Genomic DNA, 11161 nt, shown 5'->3' with positions numbered 1-11161 from the left:
CAAACGATAGAACAAAAAAAAAAAACAGCTAATAGTTTTGTCTCAAAGTTTCAGCTTCACATCTCCCAGATATTCTCCCCAGAATCTCTGCTTCAAAAAGTCAAAGCAACTGGTGCTCATCATCCAGTAAATCCAGTAAACACACACACGCACACACACGAGCACACACGCACTATCTGCTATTGTGCAGAAATGAGACCTCCTCCTCCTCTATCTGTAGTTTATCAAGTATAAAAGCTTTCTTCATTCATCTCCCAATTCAGACTTTCTGCTTACAGCTGCAACTGCAATTAACTCCAAATTATACACAGTTATATGAAGATTGCATTTCACAATTACAAGTTCCACACTTGCCATGCTTTGTATCTCAAGCTTGCAATTAGCATCTGCCAGAGTTCATGTCTCACAATGTAGTTCAAGCCATGCCATTGATAATTATAGACATCATTTGAGTTTACTTCTTGAATTTTCTCCTTACAGTAGTGAATTACAGTGACATCTCACAGTTCTGCTGTGGCCTGCTCTGCATATCTTTTACTCTCATCGTTACAAACCTGTATATCTGTTTTTTCTTCTGCAAACTGCACCCCTGTCCCACTTTTTCTCCAAAAGTGAAGTTAATTCAAAGGGAAAACAAGTATACTCTCCAAGCCCTACAGAGAGACATTTCTGTTGTTTTTGTAGTACAAAGTACAAACAAAACTCTGAGGCTTCCCCCCTGAAAATAAGACTCTTGTTTTATAATTTAACAATGTTTAGATATTTATACTGGAAAACGCAGCTAAAAAAAAATTTGAGAACAGGAACGTATTTCGTTTCATCGAACACGGTTGGCTTGAGAATACTGTCAAACACACTCAAACCCAAAACAGAAGGAGCAGCCTTTAATAAACATGGAGAATGGCAAACATACTGAACACACGAAGGTTAAAACACACAGCGAGATAAAAACTGAACAGAAACTGCTGTAGAATTCTACATAAAAATACTACTTTATTTACAGGAATAATGATGTACTAATATGTAAATTAAAGAGCTCCTATGCATTATAAATGGTCATATTTTGGTTTTGGGGGTCTCCAACAGCAGACTGATCTGCATGCAAGGACAAAATACACCTTCATTGTCTTATGATATGCATTTAGCTTCACCTGATTATACCAATTACTCCCATATGATTTGTTTAGTGATTCATTTGTTCCCGAACCCCTCCTTTGCACGATGCTAATCTGCTCTGATTGGTCTGATGACTCAGTCTGTGGTGATTGGTCAGTTGCATTCAGCATGAGACTGAGAGAAACACCCACTATGGTTATAAAGTAGCCAGAGTGCAGAGTATATGTGGGAGCCTAATGCAGGAGTGCATTTAAGCAATGCAGGTAAACATCAGCATATACTCTATTCTTAACCATAAGCCAAAGTGATAACAATCACAATTGACACATTCAGAATTAATCCACACAGCAGCAAAAGCTGAACTATTTAGAAAATTGAACACACCACGCTTGTGATAAACAGCTGATGCTGGCTATAACAACAAACAGCAGGAGATCGAGAGCAGAAAACGCATTTAAATCGATAAAGAAAGAAGCACACGTCACATTTTCAATGTAGTTTTGGACGATATTTAAGTATAGCCCATGCTGATTTAACCAGAGAGACAATACAACCAGTACAGTACAAGTATTAAAGATGCATTATTACAAGCAACGCAGAGCAATTTCAACTTACAACACTCTATTAAATACATATTTTACAAACTGAGGCAACAATTTTAATCACACCTACATGTTATGAAGAAGAAAAACCTACAGGATCTGCAAGAAGAAAGTGGTCCATAAAAACATATTGATTTAAGACATTTTTTAGATATTTGGACTAGAAACAAGACAAACTTGTATAATAATTTTAATAATAATAATAATAATAATAATAATAATAATAATAATAATAAAAACAATACTAATAATAATGTGACCCTCCAAGTAAACAATGTCTATTTTTATTCAAATTTTCTGATATTTATTTCTCATTTCAGTATATTTTATTAATTTAATGATGTTAATGTTACATAGTTTATACATGTCTAAAATGTTTTGGTAATACTGTAAATGTCATGCTAATAAAGCAACAAAAAAATAAAGCAATGAAAGTAAAAGAAATAGTGGATTTCTTTTATTTCAACAGCCTTTTTTAACCAAAGGCTTTAACCCAAACTTTAACCCATTGAAAAGAAAAAGTGTACACCAGTGACATAATAAATAAAAATACAGTTAAAAATCACATTATTTTTTTGTATGTCGCATGTAGCTGACCATTTATGTGCTGTATTATTTTTATTCAAACAGAAACAAGACAAAAACACGAGTAGTTAATAATAATAATAATAATAATAATAATAATAATAATAATAATAATAATAATAATAATATTTATTTTTGGCCTATAAATAAGGCAAAACGTAAGCAGTAAGAATAAGTTATTATTATAATTAAAAATATATATATATTATAAAAATTATAATAATATTAATAATTATTATTATAACAATAATAATAACAACAACAACAACAACAATAATAATAATAATAATAATAATAATAATAATAATATTTATTTATTTTTGGCCTAGAAATAAGGCAAAAACGTGAGCAGTAAGAATAAGTTATTATTATAATTAAAAATATATATATATATATATTATAAAAATTATAATAATATTAATAATTATTATTATAACAATAATAATAACAACAACAACAACAACAACAATAATAATAATAATAATAATAATAATAATAATAATAAAAATAATAATAATAGTGTCCCTCCAAGTAAAGTCATGACAAACCTACATTAAGAGCTCATGAGTTCTTGTTGGTAAATCATGTTAACAGAAAAATACTTCTTGACTGAAGATTTGTTTTAATATTTGTACTAAAAACAAGACAAAACTAAGTTTGAAAAGCTTTTTTTTTTTTTTTTTTTTTTGCAGCGCTTTTAACATTTTGATCAAATCACAAAGACAAAGACATATTTGCAGACAGTGAAAACATGCTGCTTCCGTGTGAATTTTATTCAGGATCTACATTGTTCTCAGAGGATCTACGCTGAGCGCACAGACACACAGATGTGCTGTTCATGTCTTATAAAAGACTTCTCATGAATAGACTGAACACAGCACACTTTCTCAGCAAGCGTTCTCAGAGAGATGAAAGGCAGTTTCAGGTGAGCGAACGCATGTTTGCTGGTGAATATCTGCTCAGATTTATGCACAGGCTTAAACGCAAGCAGAGAGACTGAAGGGTTTTATGTCTGAATAGACAACCTTGATCTCACTGAATGCATTCAGTCACTTCTATCAGATTACTTTCCTCAGCCACTTCAGAAATGCTCATCAATAACAGCAACTTCCCATAAAAACATCTGAACTTTCCGCCTCGCTGTTTAACATTCTGTGCATTAAAAGACGAAGGGAAAATGTTTTAGCCTTTTCTTCTTCTGATTCTTACAATATAAATCAGCAGTTTTTAGTATTTTGTGATTCATGTTTTTAGTTTTCCCTGATTATTTCTGCTTTTGAGTTGCATTATGGGGCCTTGATCTTTTCATGCAACAACTTTATTTATTTATTTATTTATTTATTTATTTATTTATTTATTTATTTATTTATTTATTTATTTGTTTATTTATTTATTATCAATGTTGCAATGTAATTAAAATACATTCAGTTAAATAGACTTTGGCATGAAATATACTGAGGTAAAATAAATGCTACTGTTATAAAGACATAGCGGGGAAAAGTGAAGTTTATTTATAAACTAGTTTCGAGAGGGGCGAGGCAGTAGCGCAGTAGGTAGTGCTGTCGCCTCACAGCAAGAAGGTCGCTGGTACGAACCTCGGCTCAGTTGGCGTTTCTGTGTGGAGTTTGCATGCCCTCCCTGCCTTTGCGTTGGTTTCCTCCGGGTGCTCCGGTCCAAACACATGCGGTACAGGTGAATTAGGTAGGCTATATTGTCCGTAGTGTATGAGTGTGTGTGTGTGCGGATGTTTGGGTTGCGGCTGGAAGGGCATCTGCTGCGTAAAAACTTGCTGGATAAGTTGGCGGTTCATTCCGCTGTGGCGACCCCGGATTAATAAAGAGACTAAACCGACAAGAAAATGAATGAATGGATAGTTTCGAGAGGATCCCTCTCGCCCTGCAAATGGGAGGGAGCCCTGGGCTCGAGGATCTTATGATCTTATGGGACAGCATGCCAAACAAGCTTTATAATCAATCATCAGCCAAGTGTCAACTCTTGAAATGTAATTCAGATCGCTGATTATGTAAAGAAAACAAACCTTAAATGTGGCGATTTTGCAATGGTTCACCAGAAGCGCTTCACCCAGGTTACTAGCAAATTTAAATTCTTTAAGCATACTTCGGCATATACCCTGGATGGATGGATGGATGGATGGATGGATAGAGATAGAGTAAAAATATGGTTTGTATATCTTCACACACTATAAATGAGTGAAATGCAGTGGTATACCACAAAACTTTATAATGTTTTCTACCACATTTTAAATGTAAAATTCTGTCGTTTTCAATCATATATGAACTTTTTTCTTTACAACATGTTTGCCATTAAATAACACAGAGACTATGAATGTGAATTTCCTTTCTGCGTTCATCTGACTGTCACACTGCACTTCAGTTTGAAGCGGATCCAGCGCTGTTTGCAAAGTAAATACCGTGGCCTGACCTTCTGCATTAAAGGTGTATAGTTTAAAGCTCCACACAGCCGTCTGCTTTCATTCCATGTCTCCCTCTTTTATACAAACACTGAAAGTAATACTGTCTGCTTTTGAATACGTCTGGAAAACACAAAGTGAAGCAAAGTGAGAGAAATAGACGAGTTTCCGATAAAGAATCCGAGCTGTTAGTTAGCATTATTAAAGCAGAGAGTGGATGAAATGTTCATGCAGAGCCCAGGAAAATGTGGGAATTTCTTTTAAAACATGCAAACATTTGGCATAACTTCTGAAGATTTCAGATGAAGATTTAATAGGATTTAATTGTGAGTTGATTCCATGCTGAAATAAAAAAGTTTTCGCAGTGTATGCCTGGCCTAAATAGCATTGGGAATAAGGGTTGTCTGGAATTAGGTTGATAATGAAATTTTAGAAACGTCCGTTTCCTACTAACATTTGAGCGCATTCTGAAACGGTGCTGATTTGCCATTGTGTGCACATGCTCAATACTGGAGCGTTTCAAAGTGTCAATGGCAAATGTCTAAGAACGCTCAACAGGGCTCAAATGTTTGCAGGAGAGGAACGCTTTTAAAATTGAACTCTACTGGTATTGATAATATCAGCTTAGTCTCTTATTTATCAGGAGTCGCCACAGTGGAATGAACCGCCAACTATTCCAGCATATGTTTTACACAGCTGATGCCCTTCCAGCTTCAACCCAGTACTGGAAAACACCCATACACACTTATTCTCACACACACACACACACACACACACACACACACACACACACACACACACACACACACACACACTCATACACTACGGCCGGTTTCATTTATCAATTCCCCTATAGACCTTTTTCATGGCTGCTGCATGGAGGGCACCATAGCGACCAGCGTCTTCCGGTAGAATGCTAAAAACTTCCGAAACTTCCAAAAGTTTTTAGCATTCTCTGAAAATGGGTTTCAATAACATTTTTAATGGATAACAGTGTTTTTGTGACACACAACTTAGAAATGTGTCTGTAAAGCCGTTATAATCTGTCACGTGGTTCAAGCGCGTCAGAAATACGAGAAAAACGTTCTCCTAGTTCACGTGTCTGCCGTCAGAAATACAGTGTGTGTGTGTTCCCGGCCTGTCAGCTGTTAGCTCAGCGGCTCTTTAACACACGCACACACACACAGAGAGAGAGAGAGAGACAGAGAGAGAGAGAGCAAAGCAGAGTACTGGCATGAAACTTAACAGGTATGAAAGTCATGTAATTTACAAAAATGAGCAATAAAAGTCTGTTATTGATCCTCTGCTGCTGATTTGCTGTTCATTCTAATCGCGAGCCGTTTGTGTTTTATTTCGTGTGTTGTTTTCACCACGGTTTGTGTTTTTCTGTCATTTCGTAATGACACTCGCCTGTATTTTCACTTTGTCACAGTTATTAAATCAGTGTGTCAGTGGCGCAGTACAGGCTACGTGTGTGTGTCAAACATTTTGCTGAACTACATTAGTTTGGGCTGGTTATATATTTGAAATAAAGAGAAAATGTTGACTTTAGCGATGACGAGGCTTCATTTAAACTGCAGAAGATGCCGTCTGACAGCGAGGGGGAAACGCCTCACAGCAGCTGCTTTCCATCCTATTAGATCACATTTCTGTAAATGATCAGTCCAGGAGATGCTGCTGATGGACAACAGAATCAGCTCAAAGAGGATAAAAGCAGGTAAAATAGATTAAAACTATCGTTTCAGAGCTGTCCAAATGTGACTGTTTACACGCATCAGCTGCCGACCGGAAGTTCTTCGCATCCCCCTTGTGCATACACGCAAAGCATCATGGGTAATTTTGCGTTCCGAGAAAAAGGTCTATAGCGTATGTGTTTGGACTGTAGCAACAAATTGCACCAAACACGTCTTGTGCCGGTGTATGAAAGGGCCCTTTATATCACATCCACTTAATGCTAAAAATGAGTTGCTACTAGATGGCTGGAGATGCAGGGTATCATTTTTACAGACTCTTTGTACACAGAGATCTTTTAGATGCATCATTATAGCTCTCTTAAATACATTTCAGTGAAATAAGAGTTGTTATTTTAACACCTATGGCAATGACACTGCTCTTGTGAACCGCATGCTGGTGTTAGGTTTTATCTGCAGTTTGTTTATAGTGATGTGGTGTGTATCGCTAACTGTTGTTGGTCGCATTAGTTTGCTCAAGATGCAAAAAGAATTTCAATGAGGACAAATAAAATCAAACAAATAAAAAATGTAATATAGTACACTTGAAAAAAACGCTCGAGTTTGTCTTGTTTCCAGTCTAACCATTCCCCCATTGGTCGATTATTTTGCCTGTTTAAAGGAGAAACTCACTTAATTTTGACTCAATATTATTGAAAACAAGACTGTGTATTTTTTTGCTCGTCTAGAATCTAGAATCTTTAAATATTTGGACTAAAAACAACACAAAAACCAAGTCTGAAAAGCATTTTTGTTTTTGAAGTGCACCCGTACACCGAGTTTCAGTGATCAAAAAGGATTAACGAATTGGTTCTTTGGATTGATCTCAGTTAAAAAACCCCTTATTGTGCATTCAGACGGAAATTAAATCACCACACGACTTCTGCATTTCTCAAAAAACAGCCGAGGATTTTCATGAGGAAAAACGCAGAGATTCTAGATCGAGACGGATATAAAATCAGCAACTTCCCCTGCAGACGCTCGAAATCCTTTACGTCCCCTTGAGAAACAATTACCTTCTGAATAGGGCTCTAGACGCAAGCAGATGAAGAGCTGCAGATTTCAACACACAGACGAATGATTAGCTGAAACGGGGACAGGTGTGGGAGTGAATTGTCCATGAAACCAATCAGATCAACTTGAAATACACAGACAGGGAGGACAGATGACACATGTAGACCCTCGTTTGCCACAAGAGCCTGTTTACATGCTGGGTACTTCATGCATTTATTACTGATTAGATGGCGATCGGATTGTGAAATGAACAGGTGTAAACCCAGGTTCATTACGGATACGTTCTGGGGACATCGAAATACAGAACTGGAGATACAGTTTGTGTTTGCAAATTGACCTGAGGCCGCTTGCGTTATTTCTGAGAGTGTGATGTTAAGCAGATGATCCTCAAATGAAAGGGAGAAGTGGAGACTCTAGCTTTGCTCTCTCTCATCGTGGTGGAGCGTGGTGAAGTTGTACTTTTCCATCAGGTTTCCACTTTTCAGAACAGCTTAGCATCAACACAGACCTCGATGAGCCTTTAATCTGAGCCACAATCCACCTCTGCCTCACTGAGAGAGAGTCCATCAGGGCCTCAGGGCTGCCCGCTTCTCTATGTGTGCGCGCATGTGCATGTGTGTGTTCATAAACTGCTCAGTCTGTGTGTGTGTGTGTGTGTATTTTCATAAACTCCTCAGAGTCTTTGTGTTCATAAACTCTTCCTAACTGATTGATAGTCTCACATATGGACTGAAATCCCCAACCCGAATGTCTAATAGACCCACCCTGAAGAACTGATAGCTCCGCCCAAAATTACTGATAGCTCCGTTCTAAATAACTGACAGTCCCGCCCTTAAATCACTGATAGACCCACCCTAAAAAACTGATAGCCCACCCTAAATGACTGATAGCTCCACCATAAATAGCTAATAGCTCCAACCCAAATGAGTGATAGCTCCTCCCTAAAAGACTAATAGTCCCACCCTAAATGTCTGATAACTCCGCCCTAAAAGGCTGATAGTCCCACCCTAAATAACTGATAGCTTCACCATAAATAACTAATAGCTCCACCCTAAATGACTGATAGCTCCGCCCTAAAAGGCTGATAGGCCTACCCTAAAAAAGGCTGATAGTCCCACCCTAAATGTCTGACAGCTCCGCCCTAAAAGGCCCATAGTCCCACCATAAATAACTGTTAGCTCCACCCTAAATGACTGATAGCTCCGCCTTAAAAGGCTGATAGTCCCACCTTAAATGACTGATAGCTTCACCATAAATAACTAATAGCTCCACCCTAAATGACTGATAGCTCCGCCCTAAAAGGCTGATAGGCCCACCCAAAAAAGGCTGATAGTCCCACCCTAAAAGGCTGATAGTCCCGCCCTAAAAGACTGATAGTCCCACCCTAAATGTCTGACAGCTCCGCCCTAAAAGGCCCATAGTCCCACCATAAATAACTGTTAGCTCCACCCTAAATGACTGATAGCTCCGCCTTAAAAGGCTGATAGTCCCACCTTAAATGACTGATAGCTTCACCATAAATAACTAATAGCTCCACCCTAAATGACTGATAGCTCCGCCCTAAAAGGCTGATAGGCCTACCCTAAAAAAGGCTGATAGTCCCACCCTAAATGTCTGACAGCTCCGCCCTAAAAGGCCCATAGTCCCACCATAAATAACTGTTAGCTCCACCCTAAATGACTGATAGCTCCGCCTTAAAAGGCTGATAGTCCCACCTTAAATGACTGATAGCTTCACCATAAATAACTAATAGCTCCACCCTAAATGACTGATAGCTCCGCCCTAAAAGGCTGATAGGCCCACCCAAAAAAGGCTGATAGTCCCACCCTAAAAGGCTGATAGTCCCGCCCTAAAAGACTGATAGTTCCACCCTAAAAGGCTGATAGTCCCACCCTAAAAGGCTGATAGTCCCGCCCTAAAAGACTGATAGTCCCACCCTAAATGTCTGACAGCTCCGCCCTAAAAGGCCCATAGTCCCACCATAAATAACTGTTAGCTCCACCCTAAATGACTGATAGCTCCGCCTTAAAAGGCTGATAGTCCCACCTTAAATGACTGATAACTTCACCATAAATAACTAATAGCTTCACCCTAAAAAGCTGACAGTTCCGTCCTAAAAGGCTCCTATTTAATAAAAATTTCTAATGCACAGTTTTGATCATTTATTTTTAATGGATTCACAGAAGAAAATACTTACAAAATATCTTCACAGAGCAATCTTTACTGAATACCCTAATGATTTTTTAAATGAAAGAAAAATCAATCAATTTGACCCATGCAAGCTATTTTTGGCTTTTTTATTACTATTGTTTTTTTTTTTTTTCACCCAAGACTGGATTTGTGGTCCAGGTTCAGCTTTTAGTCTAGATTACTGTGCTCATTTCTGTTGCACTGCAAACACGTTTCCCACTGAAAGTGCCTTCACTGACAGGAGCTGTTCATGCCGCCACCACACACACACACACACACACACACGCACACGCGCACACACACACACACACACACACACACACACACACACACACACACACACACACACACACACACACACACACACTCAACTAATCGACAATCAAATTATTACCCATCAAACTGATCTGACAAACACAACCTTCACATGCACTTGAGGATTGACAAGGTGATCATTTTGTATCCTGCTCTGACGTATACATGAAAGCTGAAAGTCAGAAATCCCATCTTGCCTTTGTAAAACACAGAGCAGTCATGAAGCAGCAGGATTCCTCAAATTGTAGTTATTTCCAGTTAATTATGAGGCATTTGCACTTTTCAAAATGTCATGTATCGCATTTGCCACACAATAATCAGACAGAAGAAAACGACAAAAGCACATCATGATCATCATTACGGCAGTGGCGTTCTCATTTATTCAAATGTTTCTACGATTTTGGCCCTTTTAACAAGATGCAAAATAATGAATGTGCGTCTGCAGAATGTGTCTGGAAACTAAATCTTAGGGTCAAAGGAAAATGTAGCTGTTTTTGTGTCTGCACCTTTAAATGCAAATGAGCTGATTCACCCCGCCCACCCAAAGTTCATTTTCTCCGCCCACTCTCTGGAAATTTTGTTTCAGTGAAGGATAATCAGGATAAAGACTAGAAGGGATACAGCCGAGGATACTCAGCAGAATTTTTGACAATATTCAATAGGATAGTATTTAAATAAAATACAATTGAATGTATAATTTAATAAATAATATAAATAATTCTCTTATATCCACTGTGTTTATAATATTGCGAGGAGTAGGTTTGGTGGAGTGGGGGTAGACGTTAATAAAATACTAATTAATGGGTAAAAGTAAAAGTGTTGTAATAGTTACTGAAAAATAGTAACTAGTTCATTCAAAAAGGAACTATTTTATTGATTACTTACACCAAAAAATAATGCATTACTGTCAAAAGTAGCATTTGAGGTAACATGTTTAATGCTCTAATAATATCTAAATCTAATTAATAATAATAATAATAATAATAATAATAATAATAGCTCTGAAATATCACAGAAATGTGTCACTGTTTCCACTAAACCAGGGGTCAGGAACCTTTTTTCAGCTAAGAGCCATTTCTGGCTTTTCTTTTTAGAGAGCCAGTAGGGATAATTCATAGATATATACACTAGATATCCAGGGCCGGAGCAGGATGAACTGCCGCTTTAGGCAAAGGACG

Source organism: Danio rerio, chromosome 13 (assembly GCF_052040795.2).
Source record: "Danio rerio strain M-AB ecotype USA chromosome 13, GRCz13ab, whole genome shotgun sequence".
NCBI lineage: Eukaryota > Metazoa > Chordata > Actinopteri > Cypriniformes > Danionidae > Danio > Danio rerio.
This window is presented reverse-complemented; position numbering follows the sequence as displayed.